This window comes from Canis lupus, chromosome 21 (genome assembly GCF_003254725.2).
Source record: "Canis lupus dingo isolate Sandy chromosome 21, ASM325472v2, whole genome shotgun sequence".
In the NCBI taxonomy this organism is placed as follows: Eukaryota; Metazoa; Chordata; class Mammalia; order Carnivora; family Canidae; genus Canis; species Canis lupus.
Window position 1 is genome coordinate 1,182,144 of NC_064263.1, and position 13,463 is coordinate 1,195,606.

Here is a 13,463-nt window from a genome sequence, read left to right on the forward strand (position 1 = left end):
CAACATCACCATAGAGACAGAATTGTGGAATCAAGAAAACACAGAAGGTCCCCAGCTGAAGACTTCTAGTCCAACTCTGGGTTTTTTATTCCAAGTTTTATGTGAACAATTTGATACCTTATAGCTCATTGCAGAATAGCCACTGAAATGCATTCATTGTTAACAGTAAGTCAAGTTGGTTAATTTTCAATCAAGAGAATTGTATGTATTTTTTACTGGTTTTTTTTTTTTTAGAAATGGTAAGATTTCAGCCACTTCACAATCAGACCTTGCTTTATTGCTAGAGGACTTCCACTGGGTCAAGCCAATAGTATGTAACTTTTAAATAAAAGCTTTAGGTATTATATTTAAACCAGAAAGTATATAATCAATCATACCATCTTAAAAATAGCTATTATAAACCATTTATTTCAACTATCTAATTCTCAGTTTACAAACATTTTCTAAAAAAAATATTTTTACATTAGTTAATTATTACATTTACATTAGTTAAATGTGGAACACAAATGTAATTAAGAATAGCTTATAAGAGCTTGCAACATTTTTCATTTTTATGTCTCCTACTCCACAGAATGTAGCTCTTTCTCATTTCTTTTCAAGAGTTTCATCCAAAGTGGTAGGGAAACAGTCTATTATTCCTTATTCTATAGTTTGAAAGGGACTGAATGGAAGCAGCCAAGAAGAGGACAAAGCTTTGGGTTTTTTTTTAGTTTTTGCTGATTTTTTAAAATTACAATTGTAACATAGGTATATTTAAAAATTTGACTATTTTTAACTTTATGCAATTAAATGGTAATTCCCTCCTCCCCTATCTTCCCCACTAACACTGTCAGCAGTTTGGTGTGTCTTTCTACTCACTTTGTGTGCATATACATATATGTGAAATGGTGCTTTAAAAAATTAGATAATTTATACAAAATATACAGTGTCTTTTTCCCAAATTCAAGAATATATCTTGTTGGCAGATAAAAAGCTCTCTCATTCTTTGAAATGATGACATGACATTCCAGTCTTTTTCTAATTCATTGATGGATATTCAGGATGTCTCCAATTTTTCTTTACTATATTACATGTGTTTCTTTTTATTTAATGTAATCTGCCTTACAACAAGTAATTCAGTATGTATTACAGAGTATTCAGTCTGTAACTTCCATTACTCTGGTTGATAAAAAGTTAATTTGTCAAGAAAATATTCCTTTAGTAGCTGCCATGTTCTGAGAAGACATTGCTAAGTACTTGGGGATCAAAGAAGTATCATATAGAAGTTTACCCACAAGGGCCTTGTAATATAAGAGAGTGCTTTAAAGAGTGAAGCATCCAAGATCTTGAGCCTAATTATTCTAATCTCATGTTTTGACTTAGAAATGCTATACAGTGCTGTCTTCCTGAAAAGATTATTTAATTAGATAAAACTAGTCATCCTGTGATTATTGTTTATCTCTTGTTACTTATCACATTACCATAAATTTACCAACTTAAAACACATTTATTAGGAATGAAGGAATAGAAGCAGAAAAAAGCCACCTCTAGCCCGGAAGGCTGACCTATAGCCTGCTTTGTCTCCCTAAGGATCAAGTATGTGTTGGTTGTTATATTCTTAAAGGGTCTCATGATTCCCTGTGCATCTCACTGATAGTTAACGTTGAGCTGAATGATAAGCACCAGAGAAACCTTGTGAACGTATGGTTTTGAGTAGAAATTGAAAGCAAACATTTATGATCTAATACTCCCTGCACATCCCCTCCCCTTTTGCTTATAATAAAAGCACCTTTTTGCACTGAAAATGTCTCAAGAATTCTTTCTTCACAGTTTGCTCGAGACCCCACATCACTGTACACATTCTGTGGGTTAGGAACCTGCACATGGCTTACCTGAATTCTCAGCTTTAAGGTCTTTCATGCAGCTACAATCAAAATCTTATCCAAGGGTCTCACCTGAGGTTTGAATGAGGAGTATCTGTTTTTTTTTTTTTTTTTTTTTTTTAAGATTTTATTTACTTACTCATGATAGACATAGAGAGAGAGAGGCAAAGACACAGGCAGAGGGAGAAGCAGGCTCCATGCAGGGAGCCTGATATGGGACTCCATCCTGGGTCTCTAGGATCAGGCCCTGGGCTGAAGGTGGCGCTAAACCTCTGAGCCACCCAGGGATCCCTGAGTATCTGTTTCTAAACTCATGTGGTTGTTAGCAGAATTCAGTTACTTGTGAACCGTCAGACTGAGGAACTCATCTCCCTTTCAGATGTTGGTTGGAGGTTGCCTTCAGTTCCTTGTCACATTGTCCTCTCCACCTCATGGCTAATGAAGGATGGCAAAATATGCGCACATCCCCCACCGATCCCATGCCATTTTAGCAGAAGAGTTATTCTGAGCTGAGGGCAATTGTGAAGAAGGAGATGCAAGAAAAGTTTTCCCTTCTCCCTCATTTGTCCAAGGAAGGCCATAAATTTGCAAAGTTGCCCTCCTTTCTCCTTTCTACCAGGAATGCTAGAAGTAACTTACCCGAAAGAACTCTAGACCTTTGTCAAATCAAAGGTAGCATCTTCCAGTAGTTCCCTTATGTATTTGCCTTCTCATAATTTGCCACCTCTAGAAACTCAGATTCCTCTTCCTCTGTCTTGTCATTTCTCTAAAAATTTATTATTCTTTTGTTAAAATGCTATCTGAGCCCAAATTTTAGCCACTCCTTTTAGTTACTTATCACTGTTGCTTCCTTGTGAAGGCACAATACACATGTTAATAAAGTTATGTTTGTTTTTCTCTTATTAATGTCTTTTGTCAGTGTAATTTATAGGACTCCATCTGGAAAATCTAGGGGGTGGAGGGATTTTTTTTCCCGTCCTCTACACTTATTTCATCAAAGCTGGCATGAAAGAATCAATAAGGAGTGTCTGCTGGCAGAACAGAAATTACAATCTTATGTAATGAAATCACAAAATGACATTATGTTATCTTTGCCCACATTCCACTGGTGAGAAACAAGTTATGGGTCCTGCTCTTATTTAAGAGGAGGGAAGTACTGGGGCCTGGGTTCTAGGAAGTGGGGATCACAGCTGTGGGGCTTGGGGGCAGGGGAGGCTGGTGTACTTTAGAGCCTGCTCAGCACATTCATAAACAAAAAGTGTCACAAAGCTTTATCTGTAATTGAATTCTAGAGTTACAGATAACAGATATAGTATTTGTTCAGAAACTAGAGAAAGTAATGTACCAAAACAGATGAAAGCTATTTCTGTGACTTAGCCTAAATTGCTTATTATGGATTTATTTCCCTATCTGTAAAAGCAGATAATTGGAATAGAGGACATCTGAGGTTCTGAACCTCTATGGTTGCCAAATTACTTTAGTGAGGTTCAGTTTTAATGCTATAACATTTTATTTATTACTATTATTTTTCAGGGTGAATTCAGTCAGATAATCTGCAAATAGAAGGAACTCATCAGCTTTGAGATATTCTCATTCCCAAAAGGTATTACAAATACAATATGACTAACAATAATTTTTATTTATCATTTATAGGATAACAATTGAAGGTTGTGTTTCAGAAAGTAACTACCTCTCTTTATAACACACAAACCGATCTCTGAGCAGTGGAAACCCCCTCAATACAGGGTGCTGGCCTGGGTCTGTGAGCACTATTTAATAAGAGCTCTGTGCCAGCTGAGAATGAAGGGAAAAAATTAATTATTTTCTGTTCACCCAGAAAAAAAGAAGCACACCCTGATACAGATACTTCCCAGATACTTCTAATCTCAAGGTACAGAAAACGGATCCCAGTGAAATTTAAGGGACCATACATAAGCAGAATCATAATCAGGAGATTCACTAGATAACAGTATAAAGCCACAGCATTTGAATTAAAAAGGTGGCAAAGACAAAGAGCATGCTTTGCATTGGCAAGTTCTGAAAAGTGAGGAACACTGGATTCTATCAAAATAACAGAAGAAACTGCTTGTACAATGCCTGAATAAGCAAATGAAACAAAGTCTGCCTAAAAAGGAGCAAAAACAAGTTGAAATGATCCCACTATGATATCTCAACACATCCTTTTTGGATGCATTCTTAAACTTGGAGCTGGTAGGAAAGAATGCATAAAAATATTTTCTAAGGAGCAAATTCCATTTTTAAGTCATCAATTTCTTACAAATTGAAAAATTCACAATTTTCTTTTACAACTGTCACTTTCTGGAAAGTCAGGTTGACCTTCCTACCATGTCAATCAAAATAATTCTATCTTGAATTTTAGATTTGATTGCTTCTCTTTGTTATGTTTCCTTAGTTATACCTCTGGATAATAAATCTGCAATCTCTCTCTGTATGTGTATTTTTGAACTTCCATCCTCTTTTTCCCTTGAGCTCTGCCATCCTGATTTATTGAAAGGTATTTGAAATGACCCCTTGAACTTTTGCAGTTGAAGAATGATTCTGCCTGTCTTCCTTAGGTGTCAGGGGAAGCCCATTTTCCCTGTGGTACTCAACAATAGTAGAAGCAGCAGAAAGGAGCATCTTTAGCCTGGACCAAAGCCCAGAGCCCTCCCTGGACCAAAGCTGCATAGGGGCAACATTTTGTACAAGTCAGCAGTTGACGCAGATGGTGACTCTCATGCTATCTTCATGTTTCCGAATCTAAGGCAGCTCTGTTGAATTGGGAAGCAGTAATGAATCAGTATTCCCATGGGAAGTTTCATGAATCTGAACAGCTCCAGAGAAGCACTGCCCACGGAACAGAAGCTTTTAACCTGCACAGGTCCACACAGGCTAATTGGAACCATATTTTGGCATTTCATGGGAATGGTTCCAAAGAAAAAGCAATTGGTTTTGGAAACATCAACAATGTTTAAGATACTGGTTTAAAATGAGAAAAAAAAACAACTGGAATTTTATTTTATTTTATTTTAACAACTGGAATTTTAGATTTAGAATAGCTATTTGGGGCTCTTGGGTTGCTCAGTGGTTGAGCGTCTGCCTTTGGTTCAGGTCATGATTCTCGGGTCCAGGATTGAGTCCTGCATCAGGCTTCCTGCGTAAAGCGTGTTTCACCCTCTGCCTGTGTCTCTGCACCTCTCTCTGTGTCTCTCATGAATAAATGATAAGATCTTTAAAAAATAATTAGCTATATGAATCACTTTGGATCTTGTTAATAAGCAGATTCTAATACAATAGGTTTATATGAGGCCCAAGGTTATTTGGTACTTCTAGCAGGTTCCAGGCTGACCACACTTGCACTAACAATGGCCTAGCTTAACCCCTGTTTAGGTGTTTAAGGATTGCTTAGAAGCAGGTAGATAGTTGGCAACAGAACTGATGGGGGAACAGAGGACTAGCTGAGGACAAAGCAGAAGCCCAGGGCAGCACATTGACAAGTTCTTGAAACAGGCAGAGGGGCATTTCTCTACGGACTCAACTGCCTCGATGTTCATACTTTGCTAAGGGCAGATGGCAATCTTAGCCCATCCCCCAGGAGCCTGTAAATCTACTTTAACATATAAAAATTCCTTTAGAAATTTCCTTTATCTCTATCCCCCAAGATACTATTGGCAATCATCCTCCAAGCACATGGCCCACCGATAGACATCTGAAGGGTCTCATGACTCAGGTTTTATTAGAAGGTAGCAAGTGACCTTTTCCCAACAATAGCCAGGCCCCTCAAGGTCCTGGAAACCTTGCTTCCAAAATTCATTAGAGTGTGCTACCCTCAAAGCCCTCCCAACTTCCAGGTATATAGCCAGCCACCCTCACAGGCCTGGGGCAGCAGCTCTTCCTGCCCACAGATCCTGTACTTGTGCTTTAATAAAACCAGCATTTTGCACCAAAGACGTCTCAAGGGTTCTTTCTTTATCGTAGGCTCTGGACCTCACCTATATTCGAAAACATCATCAGAACCAGGACTAAAAGCTAGATTTACTGTTTCTTTTTGCCAAATATTATGCTTTCTTCCCTTGTGACATCCTCAATAATTAGCATCATGAAGTCTCAGTATATGTAGATTTTAAAGGTATCCAATTTACTGCTTATGCTAGAGGGTGTGAATTTTAATCTTTGGAGAATTTTACTTCAATAACTTTTTTTTTTCTTGAAAGGTAGAATTGAGTTTTTATATTTTCCTTAGCCAAAAGGTGCTTGATTATTTCTGAATGCCTTAGTTAATAAGAAGCATAGGAAAAAAGTTTGAGAATGGAAGCTATGTACTACAATCACATACATGAGATCTTTGGCAAACCACACAGCTGAAAAATCCCAATATTTTATAACTAGGTGTCCTTCTACATGAACATTAACACATAAACAAAAGGAAAAATACTGAAATGAGAAAAATGAAAGAAAATTTGAAAGACATAGGCAAAGTTATGAACTAGAACATTTCTCTGTTAATCTCAGGAGCAAATGTACACAAAGAGGCAAAAGACTTTGAAAAGCATATTTCAATAATGCCTGATCTAAAGCAGAAAGACGGAAAGAACACGGAGCTCCATGTCCCAGAATGAAATCACAGATCAACTCCTAGGAGAAAACCTAGTTGATTTCAATTATTTGGCTTGAGTGTACGGGTTGTCTAGAAGTCCAGCAATTTAGTCATTTGAATATCGAGCATCGCCCCGAAGCAGGGCTGAATGTTTTTTCAGAAAGGAATCTCTCTCTTTCTCCCACACAAGGTCCAGTATAATACTCACAAAGGAATACGCATTGAGAAAGTGTTGGAAGTGATTTTCTGGGTCAAGCTCTGCATTACAGCAAATATGGATTCAATAAGTAAAGTAAGTCTTAAATTGCTTACTCTTTTTTAGTAACCACAGTTCCTTTTTCTGCTGTTTAGATTGTAACACTAGCAAATAAATCCTTGTAATTGGCCCACCTCCAGGGCAAACAGCTCACCCCAGTAAGTAATCATGTGGAAGAGTGGAGGCTGCAGAGGTGGGGTGCATCCTGCTGAACAATCTTTGCTTTTATTTTACCAACTGATTTTAAAAGTCGGCATTGTAACTTGGCATTAAATATTTAAGAATGATATTAAGGTAAGATTGATTCATTTAACAGGCATAATGGAGTGGGGAAGCCGCATGGAGTGACTAAAGGGCTTCACAGTGGGAAATCTGTGCTAGCAGGCATCAATCTGCACCTGGTAATGGCCATGAATAGGTTCACAGTCTTGCTATTTAAATAAATTGATGTGCAATTCATCTGCTGTTTAGAGCCATTGGAAATGCACTGTACTAACTCTATTCCTTGGCAAGCATCCCAATTAAGTGCCTAGGTCATTTATTAGAGTGCCAAGTGTAGTTCAAGTTGCTACCAAGTTTTTATCATTTACCGAAATGGCAATTTATTCTAAAAGGGGTTACAGGATGGGGGGAGCAGAAGGTGTAGCAGAAAAAAACCTGGACCCAGATGAGTGCAGTTCAAATTTTGACTTCTCCACTTCTCCATTAATTGAATCTTCCCAGAGTTTTTTGTTTGCTTGATTTTTTAAATCTCTATAATGGGAAGAATAATATGCCTGATTTACCTACCTGTGAGGCACAAAACAAGATAATAAAAGTGAAAGCACATTTCAGTTTAAAAAAGTGCTATTCAAATTATGACTTACCACTACAAGCATAATTCTTGCAGGGGTACCATAATTGCCTGCTATTTATTTTCCCTAGGGTTCTACACTGTTCCTTCTCCTCCCTTTTCTGTCTTAATCAGACAATCTCAGAGCTGGGAGAATAAAAGTGTCAACCTTTTAAAAAGCTTACACCTTGAGATACAGAAGTTTGTATTTCTTGATGCTAAAATGTTCAGATTAGTCTTGTACTTTTATTAGCCACTTCTTGATGATATATAAATTGATAAAAGAGCACTTTAAAAGCACTTTAAGTAGATATGATCATAAAGAGCAGCTAGCTAATTTGAAAATTTTATTTATTTTATAATGACTTTTAATAGATTTTTATTTGATTCCAGTTATCTTGAAACATGCCATTCTTTCTTCTAATATTGTCCAGTTGAACATGTTGGTGAATTGGTTACAGAATTTAGAAATGTGATTTATTTCTTTTAATTTTAGAGAAGTAGAACAAGTTAAATCCATGTGTTGTATTGAAATGGAAGTTCTAAAAACAAAGGCTTCCTTTTCAAAAATGAATTGGCTCCCATTGCAAAGTCTGAAACAAGCAGTAAGACGGGTTGTAACCATTTGTGGTGCATTTTTCTCTGCTAATTCAATTAAACAAAGTGCACAATAACCCACTAAAAGTCCACTGATAAAGATGCATATTAGGAATTATATTGACTTCAGTTGTTTAGCATTCTAATCCCTTTGTTGTTTCCCTTTCTAATTATCTTGTGCACATTATTACATATATAATAATTAATAAGATGGCTGATTACAGTTTGTTATTACTTAATCATTAATGTCCAATACACTTTAACATCCTCTGTGATTATATCTGATGTCTATTTTGGCTAAAGCCAAATGAAGATATTTTCTTTTTTTAAAAAAATATTTTATTTATTTATTCATGAGAGACACACAGAGAGAGGCAGAGACACAGGCAGAGGGAGAAGCAGGCTCCATGCAGGGAGCCCGAAGTGGGACTCCATCCCGGGTCTCCAGGATCACGCCCTGGGCTGAAGGCGGTGCTAAACTGCTGAGCCACCTGGGCTGCTGGAAGATATTTTCATTAAGGGCAAGCAGTGCAATGATAACTCAACTACATTCAGAGAGACCCTATGCAATGTTATCTTCTATGTTGCAAGGTGGTATTTTCCAACCGTTGACAATTGCCTTGGCAATTGCCATTATATGGACTATAACTCATCTGTCTACTTAGCCTTCCTTTTCTGATTTTTATCTTTCGGCTGTCACCAGAGTAATGTGTTTCTACAAGAATCTTGTTGGTATCAAGTTCTTTTGCTTAAGAATCAGCATGTGCAAAGAATATTGGTTATAATAATAAAGTTTAGTGGAAAAACAGCTGGCCACTCTCTTCCCAGCTTTAGTTGGAACAGAGTTTCTAATATTCTCTAGTTGAACATTCTTCACAAGATAGTAAGAAACAGTGGTAGTAGCTGATTAGAGGGATAGCAGGATACTGCTAAAATAGACTGCTATCTGGATTTTTGACATGAATAGATACTCGATTCTCTGATTAATTTTTTACGTAATAAAAATCCAGTAGAACTCACAGTTCCTTTCTTTAATTCAACTCCTCCACTTCCCCATACAGTATAGTAATTCTGTAGTCATATTTTTGTTAAACTACAGTATTCAAAATATAAAAACTCATGCTACTTCTACAAATATAAAATGAACACATGCCAAGATTTTTATTAAACTTGATAACTAATGAGGGGTTTATTAAAATGCTATAATTCATTCAAAGGACAATCTGAAGAACAAAACCTCTCTAAACAATCTGGATGATGAAATGGATTTGTGAACAGATGCAAAACTCAATGTCCTATGGGCACTGAGGTAATGTTTGAAGCCACATTTTCTATAGGGTGGATATTCATTCTATCCCTACCAGACAAAATATAATTGCATTTCAAGGGCAAGAATCATATGCATTACCATGAATTTCATACAATATAAAGAATTATTAAATGGCCTTGCCAAAGACAATAAAAAAATGAAGAACCTTATAGAACCAGATATCTCCAAAGGATTTGCTAGGCCACACCAGGGAGTATGTTTTCACTATAAGGATATTCAGTGTTCTTTTGCCCATTTCAAAGTCTTTTATAATTTACCCTAACACTTGTAACTGGATGATACTATTCTGAGTATATCAAGATTTTCCAGCTTGATGTCCACTAAAGTTATCTCCCTGACCACTAGAAGCCACCATTAACAAGGCTGTGAATTCTTTTTCTTTATTTCCTCTCTTTGCCCTCATACCCATGGTCCTCCTTACTAACCATGCTCTACTCTTACCTCCCAAAAATATGCATGAGCAGATACTCTTGGAATTTGTAGTCTGTAATACAAATACTTTAATAATGTTACTAATACAATATCATGAACAGGAGAAAGAAAGAAAGAAAGAAAGAAAGAAAGAAAGAAAGAAAGAAAGAAAGAAAGAAAGAAAGAAAAGAAAGAAAGAAAAAGAGTCTCTCAAAGAGGCCAAATAATGGCTTTGCCCTTAGAGTATCTCTAGGCTTGAGAAAGAGAAAAGAGAAAAATACATTCCTACTAAAAATGGAATAGCACATGGATAGAGGTTTACTCTCTTTTTATATTCCAGCCCTATGAATATGTAACTTAGTCTGTTTTCCTTAATAACATTTTCCCACCAGGTTTCTGTCTGCCTCTGTTCCAGAATGTTCAACTTTGACTTCTTCTTTCTTGCAAAAATGTCCAGGGGATGGGGCTCCATCAATTCCTGACTACTTCTTGGAAAATTTATCTAGTCACATAGATTCCAAACAAGCCTGGCTCTCCTCATGCTACCATAATCAGAGACTCAGATAGTGAGACCCATTGGACTTGGAAAACCAAGTGGTGCTGGAAGGTGGTGTTAGAAGTCTAAATATAGGAACACACTTAGGGATCACTTATAAAGATACTTTCCCTAGGGCCTTGAACCTGGAATGCCAAATTATAACAGAGATTTGCCCGGGGCAGATGGCCAGAGGAGCTATGGAAACATAGGCTAAAGATGACACAGATCATATAAGGGCCAATAATTATGTTATTTTAGTCTGCACAAAGATGAATCCCAGATTAAGGTCCACATGAAAAATAGGCAACCCAGGGATCCCTGGGTGGCTCAGCGGTTTGACTCCTGCCTTTGGCCCAGGGTGTGATCCTGGAGTCCCGGGATCGAGTCCCACATCAGGCTTCCTGCATGGAGCCTGCTTCTCCTCTGTCTGTGTCTCTGCCTCTCTCTCTCTCTCTCTCTCTCTCCCCCTGTGTCTCTCATGAATAAATAAATAAAATCTTAAAAAAAAAAAAGAAAAATAAGCAACCCAAGAAGATCCAGCAACAGAGATTGAGAAGTATTCCAAGAAATTAAGGCAGATGACAGGAATGTGGAGCATGGGCTGAAGACCAGAGGCTAGAGTGGTACGGTAAGCCTGACCTAAAGCTGAAAGCCTTGGTTGCTCTGGGTCATGGGTTGGTGTCATTGCAAGCAGTATGTATATGGAGGAGAGTGAGCTTCTGAATGGTTAATATGACTCTTTTCTGTACTAGAGATCTGTAGGGGTGGAAGGCAGTAAGGAGGAGTCAAGTAGTTTATAAGAAATTGTCTCTGAGCTAATCTATAGTTTCTATAACTAAGAACTCCTAAGGAGACATGACATTGGAAGCATAAGGACTTGCCACTGATGTTTTAGGTGTATAGCACAGAGGCTGCTGTGAAGCTCTGTCTTCAGTTACAGGACCTCCCATGATTCCAGGTGGTTAGTGAACCCACTGCCAAGTATCTGTGCTTATCAAGTAGCTTTTGTGGATTAATAAATCACAAAAATATTTTATCTTAAATTTTAACCTTATTGGCCCTCACAGAGCAATAAAGTCAATAAAAATGAGGTTCATTTACCCTTAAGTGATTAAAATCTTGATTTTTAATAGATACTGGATGTCTAGACAGTCAATTGAATCCTTTTTAAAGTGCATTAAAACCTCCATTTTTATAAAATAGAAGGGTACTCCAGCTGCTTAAAGGCAAAAATTCTGTGTCAGATATTTACATTAAGTCTACCCTACTATTTCTGACCATTTGATCCTTAAAGTAGCACGGCAACACACTTATATACATTCCTAAGTAGATACATGCAGGAAATTCTTTTATCCCATTACAGTTTCCTAGAACTAATGACATAGTATGAACACCGTAAGTTAAGCTAAATTCTTAGGTACTTATGTGCTGTCTCTGAAACTGGGTTTTGAGAGAGAGATTTCCAAAGTGATAATTTTTCCAAGTTAAAAGAGATATTAGGGAAGAGGAAGGCTTAGAATTTGAAATGTCTGTAGGAATTGGTATTGTAATCTTAAACTAACTAGTACCACTACCGTGGCTTTAAGGGAGCACTGCCCTGTTCAGTGCAGAAACTTCAAAAATCATATTGCCTTGCCCTGCTTTCTAACTTAAAAATAAGTTTTAAAAAGGCTTAAAATTTATCAAAATCTTTCTCAATCTGTTAAACAATATAAAACTTACCTCCCTATTGAGTCATATATGTTGATGGGATCATCCAGGTTTTGGTGTAGGACTTTTATAAAAAGCTAGTAACTGAAGCAATCTGTAACTTATAACTCTCAATAATGAAACTAAAAAAATACCTGTTTCACGATGTTTGACTGAATTCATATAATGTATGAAGGAAATACTTTTTGTTGAAGATTAATTATTTTGAAATGTGTCACCTAAAATTATCACTAAAGGAAAGTAATTTGTAGTCTGCTCATATGAGCTTGTTGAAATAGATATTCTGTTTAATTTCCCAATGTGATGAATATTGATAAAGAATATAATTTTGAAAAATTACAAATGAGTTGTTGTGTCCATTATTTATTCCCTACAGATGACTGAGCAGATCTAGTTCAGTAGTTCTTTTTTTTTATTAATAACTAACTGTACATATAGATTACAAAGCAGCTGAAGTCAGTGACACCCTCTACATGTCCCTGCTACTAAAGCTCCCCATGTGACTTTGTTTCCTCATTCATAATAATTGATTTTATCATTAGACTGTTTTGAGGATTAAATACATCAATACATGGAAAGTTTAGGTCTTGGCATGCATTCAATACTCAATAAATAACATTTATTATTATACTATTATTTGTATTATTGGCTGCCCTACTCAAGTTGTGAGTAGACTGTGTGCACTTGTGCACTGGCCTCAGCTGGGTTGTGATTATTCTTTCACACCTTCCCTCTTCATCTGTCTATGGAACAGGTATCTTCTTCTTAGGTTTCTTCTCTGAGCTGTAAAATCTCTGAGCCAAAGCTGTCCTGTACTGTTTTGCAGACTGGATCTTATGTAACTCCAGGGGGAACCCTTTATATTGTGGTCATCATATTGGGAGTGTCATTATGATAATCTGCAGATATCACAAACTGTATTGAAAAAATGTTTATATCAATTTGTACAAAGTCTACTTTTGGGCTAGTGGAGGTGCAATTATTCATCATCATTGAGCTTTCACTAATTTATAAATATAGATGAGATAGACAGAAAGCTAGACTTGGCCTGTATTCTCTGAGGCTGAGGAAGTAGGTGGCTGAGAGATATTTGGTAACTGAACAAGATTAAATGATCTTTGATATAAGAATGAAGTTGCATCAATTCTGATATGAACTTTAGGATAGGAGATCTTAAATCCTTTTGGTTGTATTGCTCAAAGCTGTGCCTGAGACATTGATCTGCAGCCACAGGAATTAAATAGCCTCCACAAAACAACAGGACCTTATACTACTTCTTTGAAAGTCAACTTTCTCATTTAAAAATTAGGCTAATAGCACTTGCTGACTG

General features: G+C 36.8%; 1 pseudogene; it reads left to right on the forward strand.

Moving 5' to 3' along the window:
* The first annotated feature begins 30 nt into the window (after positions 1-30).
* Positions 31-13,463, forward strand: part of LOC112643166 (U1 small nuclear ribonucleoprotein C-like) — a 101,631-nt pseudogene continuing 88,198 nt past the window's right edge.